This window comes from Odontesthes bonariensis, chromosome 14, assembly GCF_027942865.1.
Source record: "Odontesthes bonariensis isolate fOdoBon6 chromosome 14, fOdoBon6.hap1, whole genome shotgun sequence".
Taxonomy (NCBI): domain Eukaryota; kingdom Metazoa; phylum Chordata; class Actinopteri; order Atheriniformes; family Atherinopsidae; genus Odontesthes; species Odontesthes bonariensis.
In genome coordinates this window covers 26,310,900-26,323,480 of record NC_134519.1, presented here as the reverse complement: position 1 = coordinate 26,323,480, position 12,581 = coordinate 26,310,900, and positions in this window count along the sequence as shown.

Sequence of the window (12,581 nt, the reverse complement as noted above, 5' to 3'; positions counted from 1 at the left end):
TATTTTTGATTTATGCCTTGAAGCGCTGTCTGCGCTATGTTAATCCCATGCCACAACGCAAGAGGGACAATCACGAACAAGCTAGGATTGTGGGTGTTACGGTTACGGAGGTCATTCAACAACAATGGCGACTGGACGAATGCGCACTTTGATTGAGATGCAGCTGATCGATCTAGAAATAGAATAAATATTGCTACTACTGGAGCTGGCAGAGAGGCGAAAGAATCGTCACGGTTAGCACGGTTAGCGTCACCATTAGCCGGTTAGCAAACCGGAAATACGCATAGTGTAGAGCGGATGTAGAGTTGACCAATCAGAGGCCTCCTTTCTCTCCTCCTGCGGCGATGTCTGCGGCACTGTCTGCGGTGAGTTACAATTTTGGGGAGGTGCACCAGAGTGTCTGCGTAGTGTCTGCGTAGGGGGCGGGGGCATGTCTGCGTTAACTGCGACACACACGCAGACGACCTGGTTTCCGACCATAAATCAGGCTTTACACGTGTAAGAAGAGACGGTGAAATGTTTGAGTAGAGCAGTGGAAGCTGGTGTTCTTGTTGTAATGCTGTAAGATAAGTTTGATCATTAATTCACAGCAAGGTACCATGATGGGGGCTGCACCGTGATAGAAAAAAAAAAATACTATCTTCAAGTATTGTATCAAATAATGAGGTGGTTAGCACTGTCGCCTCACAGAAAGAGGGTTCCTGGTTCAAATCCCAGATGGGGTCTTTCTGTGTGGAGTTTGCATGTTTTCCCTGTGTATGCGTGGGTTCTGTCCGGCTTCCTCCCACCACCCAAAAACATGCATGTTAGATTAATTGGTGACTCTAACTTGTCCCTAGGAGAGAGTCATGTTTGTCTTTGTGTGGCCCTGTGATGGACTGGCGACCTGTCCAGGGTGTACCCCGCCTCTGCTAAACGCACTCTGAAGCACTCGCACACAAACAATTTCCCCGCCTGTCAGGTTTCATTTGCCGGATGAGCAAAAAGAGAAAAGAGATTTCACAGTTCTGATTGGTAAATTAGTCTTTGTTTATATGTGTTCATTTGTCTGCCTTTAGAAACACTGCCACATTGCCTTGTGACAGAGTTGTTTTTAAAATGACCAAAAATGTAGTGAAATGAAGTGAGAGTACTTAACGGAGAGAGTTTCCTTATGTCAATGATTACTTATTGCCTGACACTCAAAAAGAAAAAAATACCCATTCCATGTGGTCTATGGTTGCCTTCTTTCCAAAACCACCTTTCTTAATGCTCTAAATCTAAATCCAGCTAGATCCCCCACCACCCCTCCATTTCCGTACTGCGGGCTTGTTTTCTGCTTAATACAATGAATGCTAATGTATAATATAGATAATAGAAAAATATAAATAAAGTGAAAAGAAATGAGGGAATAAATGAATAGAGGAAATAGCTACATAAGGACACAGACCGCTGAAAGTGTCCAACACTGACACGTTCACCATGTGACCGGTTTGCTGTTGCGGTGTATTCTGCTGTGCCGGCTCTCTCTCACACATGGATGTATATTTGGCTCTGTGACTTCCTCCACTGCTCTCTCAGAGGTGCAACAGCTTTACCCGTTGTCCTGTTTCCGTGCCTTCACAAATCAAACGGCAAAGCGCAACAAAGGGCACAAGATTCCTGAATGAACAGGCTGTTTTGAAGGAAGCCTTTCACTCCGACTTCGAATGCAGCAGCTCAGAATGGCGACAGAAAAGTTTTTCTTATCTATGTGTATTTCTTATTTCTTATCTATAAGCTACTTTTTATGTGTGGCTGCTGTTGCTGCAGATTGATTCACATCGGCTCCAGCACAGCTGACACCTCAACAAAACTTGATTCAAGAGAAAAAAATGGGGCATTATGTAATCTGCATTGCTAATGCTAATCTGTTTTATCAATCTTCTGTCACTGAACTGTTTATTTATTGTCAATTCCCTCAATACCCCTAATCTTGTTTGATCATGCAAATGAAGACGGTGGAACAGTACACAGATACCCACAAGCATACAAAAAATCCAAAACCAACAAAAGGCAAAAGGATGCAGTTAAGCAAGCACAGCGACCGCTAATGTTAGCTCCCACCACATGAGCCCACGCACACACACTAGGTGTGCAATGTCTTCAACTCACACAAACCATTTGGATGAGATAGTGGCTGATGGGACCATATGGCTGCTGGGTGTGAAATAATGTCCAACACACACACAGACTTGCAAACGCACTTCAAATCATCCGCCTAGTACTACCTACACACAGACACACACTCCAATCAGGGCCCAATGAGCCCATACGGAGAACGAAATGGGCAGAAAAGACAGAATTGGGGGGTTGGGAGACAGAAGAACAGGAAAGGAGACCGATATACAGCTTTGAAGTAATGTCCCCAATTTCAGATATAAGTCTCATATGCTGAGAGTCCATTTTGTCGGAGTGAAAGGATCTGAGTGTACAGCTAAAATTACCGTAAAAAAAAGAATCCTGTTTTACATTCTGTTTCCACTTTCCTTTCTGTCTTCACGAAATATTGTCCACCATATATCGACTTACCATGAAAAATTTCGAGTAATCACCAGCCCTTTTTGTCCATTCCAGCCACCCATTTTTAGCCATTTTTCTCTCCATGATGTCATTTATTTGGGCGATGGTGGAAACAGTGACATTTCAGTCTGGAAATGAGCTTCCTGTGTTGGGTGAGTGAACAAGGTGAAGAGGCCAGAGTTCAGAGAGAAACTGCTGCTCTTTCACGATTACTGGAGACAGTTGCTGTCCTTCAGGCATCTGAAGAGGCCTCTTGACGCCACTAATTATGGATGATGAGCCTATTCAGTCAACTTGTTGTCAGATATAGGCTTGGCAATGAAATGATATGTAAAATGGTCAAACCATGATTTAAATAGAAAATACATATATAATCATTAAGAGTTGAGTTACAAGTCTCATATTTTTCTTTTAGTATGGCATGTAACCATATTGCCAAACAGAGTGTTGTTACGCAGTTAGGTTTGGATAACACTGAATTACATTTTGTGGGTTTTTTTTTAGTTTTTGTTTTCTTCTTTGTTGGTATTTTTATGCTTTTGTTGCAATTTGACATCAGAGAGATGAATGGTTTAAAGGAGAATTCCGGCTATTTTACAAACATATCCCATCTGTTGGAGACCCAGGAAATTTTCATGCCCGCTGCGCAAAGTTTTCCAATTGCGCTGATTTCCATGAAAGCAGGCTCTATCGGGCAAGCTTTTAACCTTTCCTAAGGCTCTTAAAGTGTATCAAAATACTTTTTACCGAACTGGCCGTGGTGTCAGTAGCAATACAATTCAACCAAGGGGCTAACCATACCATTAGCTACCACAGACATTATACATTTTGAGATTTCAAAAACAGCGCACCTACCTCTCTCAGCTTCCGTGTTTCACAGGCGTGCGCATAAATCAAACAACTGACTCGTTTCAACACCCATTTTCGCCGTGATGTCTCTGTCTGGGTGAAACACTCGCTGCTATGTGACCCATCTGGATCGCGCTGTAAGAGATCCCAATCCATGCAGCACATGCTGTCTTCCTCTGTGGTCAGTGCAATACAATGTCCACATCTGCACCACCATGTCTCCCCAATGCGTGACCTAGCAGCAGCTCCCGTTTCTGGATCATCGTTTTGAACCATCCTCGCTGCATCTTGTGCCAACAACTCTTCATCAGTGTATTCTGGTTCAAAAAGATAACCCCGACCATCAAACTCGTCAAACTCTTCCATTCCAACATCAGAATCTGACGAACTATCCATCTCTAAATTGCTAACAATAAAATCCCGAGGGTTCTTATCTCCCGCAGTTGAATAATGGGCGAAGGTGCGCTCCTTCAAGCAGTCATGTGACACGTCATGACATCACGGCGAAAATGGGTGTTGACAAGTCAGTTGTTCGATAGGAAACAATAACAAACATGGCAATGTGTAGTTCGGTTCCCGAGGGTCGTTTTTGGTGGACAAAAAGACAATTTTGGAATACTATAGTGTATGACTTCGGCAATCGATTTGTGCGCACGCCTGTGGAACACGGAAGCTGAGAGAGGTAGGTGTGCTGTTTTTGAAATCTCAAAATGTATAATGTCTGTGCTAGCTAATGGTATGGTTAGCCCCTGGGTTGAATTGTATTGCTACTGACACCACGGCCAATTCGGTAAAAAGTATTTTGATACACGTTAAGAGCCTCAGGAAAGGTTAAACGCTTGCCCGATAGAGCCCGCTTTCATGGAAATCAGTAGCCTGGGAATTCCCATGCTGCTTTGTGCTCAATTTCATTCTCACTGCAAAGTCACCCTGGAAACCACCGCCCTTATTTTTGCCTGAGTTTGGGAACCAATCACAGAACGGGGGGGGGGCAGCAAGACGATGACGACGTCTATGCGCTACACCGAAGCTTGTAGAGTGTTAATCCAACATGGCAGCGGACAAATATGGTCTGTACTCACAAAACGATGCATTTGGAAGTGTGTACATAGTCCAGGAGTTTATTATTATCAACACAAGCCTAATAGCTTCTCTGCTGCTAAAGCTGCGTCGACGTCACTTCCTTGATCTAGGAGCTTCAATGTAAGATGAGGGTTGATCTACTACTGTAGACAACAAAGCAAGGCTGCTCAATTTCTCCATTGATAAAATAAATTCACAACTATACAACATAAAAATTCATGTAGAATATAGCATATTCTTTGTTGTCTACAGTAGTAGATCAACCCTCATCTTACATTGAAGCTCCCAGATCAGGGAAGTGACGTCGACGCAGCAGAGAAGCTATTAGGCTTGTGTTGATAATAATAAACTCCTGGACTATGTACAAACTTCCAAATGCATCGTTTTGTGAGTACAGACCATATTTGTACTACTGTAGAAGTTTGGTGTCATGGCATGTGATTTTAGTGTGGTAATTTTGGAGATACTGCCAGGGTCCATTAGCGCTTGTACTAAGCTAGTCGGGATAACTCGGTAACTCGGCTGATGTTCAGCCAATATCGGAAAAACTTGGCTGGATGTCACGGTTCAAATGACCCTAGGGTGAATCTACTCCGAACCATCACTTTAAGTAGCTTAGAGCGCAAGTTTACTTTTATTTTACTTTTTTTTCTTCTTCTTCTTCCTCGTCGAATTTCTGTCGTCATCTGGTATAAGTGATACAATTGGCTATGAATCGCGCGCAAAGCAGCATGGGAAGAACCTGACGTCATTTGATAGACATTCGTAGCGCCCAATAAACGGCTCTAGGCATTCGTAAACCACGCCTCAAATACAAGAAAATGCACACCTAGTTCCCAGACCACCATCTCATCGAGATTGTGGACGCTTCAGCCAGGCTAGGAAATCAAAGCAATTGGACAACTTTGCGCAGCGGGCATGAAAATTTCTCGCGTTTTTCCCTTTGGCCAACTTTCCTGGGTCTCCAACAGATGGGATATGTTTGTAAAATAGTCGGAATTCTCCTTTAAATAAGGATATACATTAAAAAAAGGGTTAGATTAAATGTCTTTACTGAGGGGATTTCAGGTAATGAATATAACGCGAAGCCAAAGAAAATAATAGATAGATAAATAATTAAAAGTCCTCGGGAAACAGTTTAGAAAACCATTTTCAAAATTGATGGATGTATGTGCTGAGGTTGACACTGAAAAAGCTTCTTTTATACAGATATTGAATACAAAATTCAGTTTTTACTTGAAACTACAACCTATGTACAAAATTCTCACGAATGAATATCACTATAAATTTTCCTCTGATTATTTACATTAAGTAATTTGCTATTTAAAGTCTTCTGAAATTTCATGATTTGATATACGGGGAATGGTTTATTTAATTTAACATGTGCTAATGAACATAAATATTCATTAACCTGAGTGTCAGGAGAAAAATGACACCTTACCGTATGTTTTCAGTGTTTGCTTTTTCTAGGTCTGAAAGAGGACATGTTAATAGCCCCAAATAAAATAAATAAAATAGTCCCAAATCTCAAAACCAAACTCTACAAAAGTCCTTTTCCCACAGCCTGGTCAAGGTTAGACTTGTTAGCCTGTAGCCTTTTTCACAGGGTGCAAAAAAAGACAAGGGTGTCTTTTTTATGCTGATAAAATGAAAGAAAAAAAACATCCTCATCCTCCCACTGTTCCTCTTTGGTAATTAACGCATGCAGGACAGAAGCAGCTCGTAGATGTGTGCTTACACACATCACGCCAGCATTCCAGAATCAGCTGCATCAGCATCATCGGTTAGAGTGCAATGTTCTGCAATGACAGCTTGCCTCCGTTACTGCCTTCCTTGCCAGCTCAGGAGCATATAAGATGTGGGCAACTTCCATCCCCCATTCCACTTCTCACTTTCACAAATCAGACCCAGCTGAGTTGCTCGTCTGTTTTGTGTGAATTACAAAATAGGGACCGTGGCGGATTAATGAGGATGTCTTTCCGTGGTCATAAGGCATGACCACTGTGTGAAAAAAGGGCGACTATGTGTTTGCCTACACGATGGGACTTTTTTAAATCTTCCCTAGAGAAAAATCGATCAAATAGTATACGGTAACTGTACTTGTGTTTTCCTATCCTTGTAATCAGATTGGATGCAGTTTAGACTCATATCAGGCTGAATGTTAGACATGATTGTTTCCTGGTCCAATGTGGTAAGATTGACTTTTTATGGACAAGTGACCAGACTGCTCATCCAAAGAGGCCGACATGTTCAGCTGCTTTTCATATGAAAAGGAGTGCACGACTGGAAAGGATTTGAGGCCCTTTTAATGAAGAATATTCTGTATATCCTCTGACATTTGGTGTGACACAAGCTCTCCTGCATGCAGGCTGAACTCCATCTTATGTGTTCAGGTGAAAACCCATTGTGTCTACAATTGACACTTTCCCAGCCAACATGTTAGAACATAAGGGGGTAAATGATGTGTAGAACTGAATTAGAACTTGATCCCCGATCTGCTGTCCGTGTGGGTCCCAGGTGGCATGTGGACAGGCCATGTGGGGTCATTACAGGGAAATTCTGCATGATCGTTTTATAACTTTTAGATTGAATTAAGCCAATTATCTATAGCACACTGCAAGCAAAAACAAGTTTATGAATGAATCTTATTATGGAGAAAATCCAATAAAAAGCCAACTGAGATAAGCTTCAAGTAAAATTTGGCTTTAATTTTTTTCACATGTCTGCGTTCACATTTTGTCGTTCCACCTCTTTTCAGTCGTCTTTCTTTCAATCCTGTTCCACTGCTCCCCTCCCTCCTCTGTCCCACAGTTTGTTTTCCAGCCTTGTTCTCCTGGTGGATGTCCCACCGGGGGCTGAACCTCCACAAAGACCTGACACCCAGAGTGAAGGAGAAAGGGGCTGCCAAAAGAGTGCCCGGGAGAGAGAACGGCAAGGAGAAAATAGAGGGTGAGAGGTCAGATGGGTGAAGAGAGGAAGAAGAAGAGTGTAAGCAGAGAGGGGAGCTGTAAAGAGAGCAGAGAATAGCAAACAGAGACTGAGCGAGGGGAGGCCTTAAGAGGGAGGAGAGTATTGAGAAAAGGAGGCAAATAAAAGGCGGAGCACGAAAGATAGTCAGTGGTGAAAGCGATAGAACAAGAGGAGGAGAAAAGAGGCAGGAGAGGATAATGGAAAGGAGACAAAGATACAGAGAAGAGCAGAGAGAGAGGTAGAGGCTGGGAGGGATGGAGGGATAGGGATTTGACACAAAAGAGTATCCAGCTGAGTAGAAAGGTGGAGATGAGAAAAGGGGAAGAGACAGACTTGATGAAAAGAAATCAAGCTTTGAATAAAGAGGGAGGGAGAGGGTCGGTTGCCTGGAGCTTGTGTATGAGTGTGTATTGTAGGGGATGGAGGCTCATAAGTAGCTGCTAAAAGGCTTGTGCCACCTCTGCTGGAGGAGGAGCCCTTCAGAAAACATCTCATCAGTTGAATGCGTGTGTGTGTGTGTGTGTGTGTGTGTGTGTGTGTGTGTGCCAGCATGCAATTTGGAGAGGAAGTGTTTTCAGGCCCAAACAGCGAACTCGTGAGTTTGCCACAGGTTAGGTGGCGGCACACTTTTCTCCCCCATGACACAGATACACAAACACACACTGTCTGGCCAGTCCCCAGCCTGTTAACGCCTCAGCCCTAATCATCAGCTCTGTGTCAGGCTGGCGGTGCGTTGCACTGATGTGGCTCGGTCAGAAATCATGTCGTTCTCTGTTTTCAGTGTCAACTTGATTTCTGAAAAAAATTGTGCATGAGAAATTTGAATTCATTAATTATGGGCGAAGGGATGAAGAAAAACTTGATGAACCGAACCTTTTTAAGTTGGAAGGGTGCACTTTTAGATTTGCACTTTGCAAGGTCTTCCTTTTATTGGGGGGGATAATTTATAATGAATTGATTAAAATAAATCACTTAACCTTGTGCTTAAATTTGATAAAGTTCTTCAAACCTTTTCAGGCATGAAATACTTAAGGTCTTCATCAATCTGTTAAAAAAAGATTCAGACATGGGTCACATGAACAGACATGTTTCTCACGACTCCATTCAGACATACCCTAAAGACTGATGGAGAGTCCTGCGGTGGGCATGTGCTATTTACCATTCATGTGAGATTGGACAGGAAATAAAGTGTGGTATGGCACTATACACAAGTCTGAAGCCACCCCCCATTCCTTCATATTTTGTTTTCAGAGTGCCAGACTTTCTTTTTGTCTTTTAAAGTGATGATTTCCAAAGAGCTGTTGGCATATCTCAGCATGGTGTACAATGTATTCTTAAAAATGTTCAGAAAACTGGACAAGTGGAGGACAAAAGAAGAAATGAGAGATTAACAGTATCTGAAAGTGAAGTCCTTAAGAAATAAAAAAAGAAATACAATTTTTAGATTACACTTTATTCTGAGAACTACTAAAATAAATGACAAGGAAGCTTTTCAAAGACCTGACATGGGACCTGGAAGATATATCCGTCCCTTCAGCTGATCCATCTACTCCTCATCTTGACAGAGAACAGAACAAAAGGCAGCCAACATCCAAAGCCTGCTAGCCTGTGACATGATCGGGTGTAGTACATCTCAGCAACTGCTACTGCAACATGCGCAGGTATGATCCTTAAAAAGCAGCACACCTAACTGCATTCTATTCCAATGAGACCTTAGTTTTACCTCGAACAATACGGATCTAGTGGATCTATGTTTTTCTTTTAGCACATTTTTCAAAAGGCAAATTATTTTACTTCAGTGAAATAAACATCACAAGGTGAAAACCTCAGTGTCCATCTTAGAAATGTGTAGATGAATACAGGCATGACGTGCTTATCATCAAACGTGTTACCCTGTAGTGGTTGGCAAATTTGTATCTGCGGATCCAAGGTCTGCTCTGCCCAGATCAGGCTCCGTCACCACAGATCAGAGCACAAAGCCAAGGACGCAAGAATAAATAACACACCCAGCTGAAAGAATCCATGAAATTTTTATTTTGTGTTCAATCTTTTTTTTTTTTTTTTTTTTACATATTTTGATGTGCTTTCTTCATATGAGAAAAAAAAATGGTTTTGCATGGTTTTTGCCTTTCAAAATCCTTCAACTTCATCTCAAAGGATCATTCTGTGACAAGGTGATTGTAACAATGGGTTCCCGTTGGCTCAGAAAAGTTGATACAACTTGTGTTTGTGGTTTCTAGAAATGTAAGGAGGCTTAGTTTTAAACTGAAAATTCAGAAAACATCTGCTGTACCCACTCACTAAATTCAGTCCCTCTTAATGCTAAAACAAATCTTGATTAATTACCAAGGAAAATTACATCAAGCAGACATAAAGTTACCCAAGAAGTCATATAGAATCATCTTTGTGATGCACGTGTCCAGCCTGAACTCTTTATTTGTATCCGGCCAACTACTGAAGGAAACATTTGCCTCTTCAAACACTTCACTGAGCATCTCAGTTGGTTGAACCGGCCTCCAGTATATAGAGGCTAATGTCCAGCAAACCCACATTCAAGTGCATACCCATGGCCGTTTACTGCATGTGATCCCTCTCTCTTTCTCTGCCCACTTTCCTGTCTCCCCACTTGATGATGAGAGGCCACAGAGCCTAAAAAGCTTTAAAATGCTCCACTGTGTTCAGCAGCTGTTGACTGATGTCATCTAAAGTGTAAAATAGTGTTCACTGAGTTTTTAGAGATGCTAAACCACCAGCTGTTGAGGCAGTGTGAAATCAATCAGAGATCATTGAATTACTAAGTCCCAGTCAACTAGTTGTATGCATTACAAGAGGGTGGGTGAGTTTGTTTGGCTCAAAAAGCGATTTTAAGGGCTGAAATGAAGCCAACACAGGAGCCAAGAGATGTCATTTCTTAAATGGTTAGAAGTGAGTCAGTCAGTAGACATCCAAGATGAACTGTTAAACTTTACAGCAGGTTATGACAATTTTTCATGTGTCTCAGTTTCAGATGAATCCCTCGCTGGATTTTCAAAGCATCCTCAAAGTCTTGTTCAGGTTCACAGCTTGTGTGTCAGATCTTACCTTAAATCCCAGGACGGCGACAGCTAACTGCTGAAAAAACAGCGGCTCACAAACTAATAGGTTTAGTAACATCCCAGTGGTTACATTCATTTTATATATACAGTCCACGATACAGCGTGAATTAAAATATCTTAGACTGAATTTCCCATAGAAAAAACACTAAATTACCATAGAAGGCAACACTAAATAAGGTCATCAGTGTTTCTTTGTAATTGTGTTTTTTTTTCTTTTTTGTATTACATTTACATTTCTTGAACTTTACATATATTTTAACAAGACTAAAAGAAGGGGGATGCCATCAGTCCATGTAGTTCTTTCAACAGTGGGACTCCAATTAAAGACAACAGTGTCGGGATTCATAACTGAACTGAGAGGGAGAAGGACCCAAACGCAGGACTACAGGTGGAGGAATGATAATGGTGGCTTTAATGAAGCAGAACTAAAGATGCTGTCGAAGCAGGAATAACACACTACAGACAGAAGATACAAGGGCAGAACACAAGCATAATAAAGCAAGAATTGACGCACACACACAAAACTAAAGCTGACTAAAACTAAAGACAGAATCACAAAAGCAACTCCCTTAAAGTAAGATGTAACCCACTTCCTGTTTCACTCAATATTATTGACTCATAGCTACTTGATTGAGGTTAGGGGACCCCACTTCCTGAAATATATTTTGACTACAAGAACCTTTTATAGGAACTGGGGTCTTCCAGGCGGTCCTGTCCTCTAGGCCTCTATTTCCACCCTTGAAACCACAGGCTCAAAAAAGTTGCAAGGGAGATATTTCACCTCCAAAACAACAGCTAAAGTAAAGAGGCAGAGTTTTTTAGATTGCCTGTGACCTTTGGGTTGGGGTTTGCAGCGTAAAACATTTCTGATTGGTCGAGTTATCCCAGTCTTATTTCCATCTTTCTATCTCAGTAATCGCAGATTTAAGCTTATACCTCGTCGAATAGCTCATAAAATCTCCTAACTTTAAGTTGTACCGCTTGAATAGTTGATTCTGTTTGTAAATGTAACATTCAAACTCCGCCAGTGTTGACCGCTTTAATCAGCTGGGGAGGCACAGTGTACACTGTAAACTGTGGTGGTGGATCAGGACAAGAGAGGAATCTATTCTGTGAACGTTTAATCTTTGATTCTTTCACAGTGGTTAAGTTCTGAGGCCCAAATAAAAAACCCACAACCCAAAGAAATGTGCAAGGCTAGCTGATTTTGTGTTAACCCTGCTGAAGCCCGCGTCTTAACATTCCAGCAAGAAGTGGCACTCTTAAGTACCTAATTTGCCAAAACTACCCTGTACCTCTGAGGGAAAACAGAAAGGACACAGGGCTGAAATAATCTTTGAACCAATTCAAAAAAGTTCCATGGCTGTTTAAGTTCCGGGTGCCGTCCAACAGTGTCTCTGGTAAGGTTTAGGCATGACAAGCACTTGGGTTATATATAAAAATGACTGGGTAAAGGTTTTGAAAAAGATATTGTTTCAGGTTAAAATGAATTCCATCACAACGCTACAGTTCAACGTGTTATTTATGCTTGAACAAGCAACCCATGGAGTTGTCATGGAAATGGAGAACACAGTGCTCATCCTTTCTAAACCTCTGCCATGTTCAACGTCTTTCAGAAAAGACATAATTTATAGACGCTTACGCAGGGCTTATTTAGCTCTTCACAAGTGACAGACACTTGGCTGTCTTTAAGTGCACAGGTATAGATTGTTCAGTTAATAACACATTGTCCCAATAAATCATCAGCAGGCACAGTATTCTACATTTTGCTCCCCACTCGAGAAATTGACGGCTGTATTTTACATCATAAATATGTGAAAACTATCAGAAAGATCTGACTCTGAATAATTCAAATAATGCGACCCTTTACGCTATTGTGTGGAAAAACCCCCTCATCACGCCGTCTTCTTCATCCACTGTGGGTTGTTTAACCACTGTGTCGGTTAAATCGAAAAAGAAAATCTAAACAAAATCAGCTGCGGTTCTTCGTGTTCCAATGCAGTATTATGAGCGCCTTGTACTTTAATCAATCACAGGCGGTAT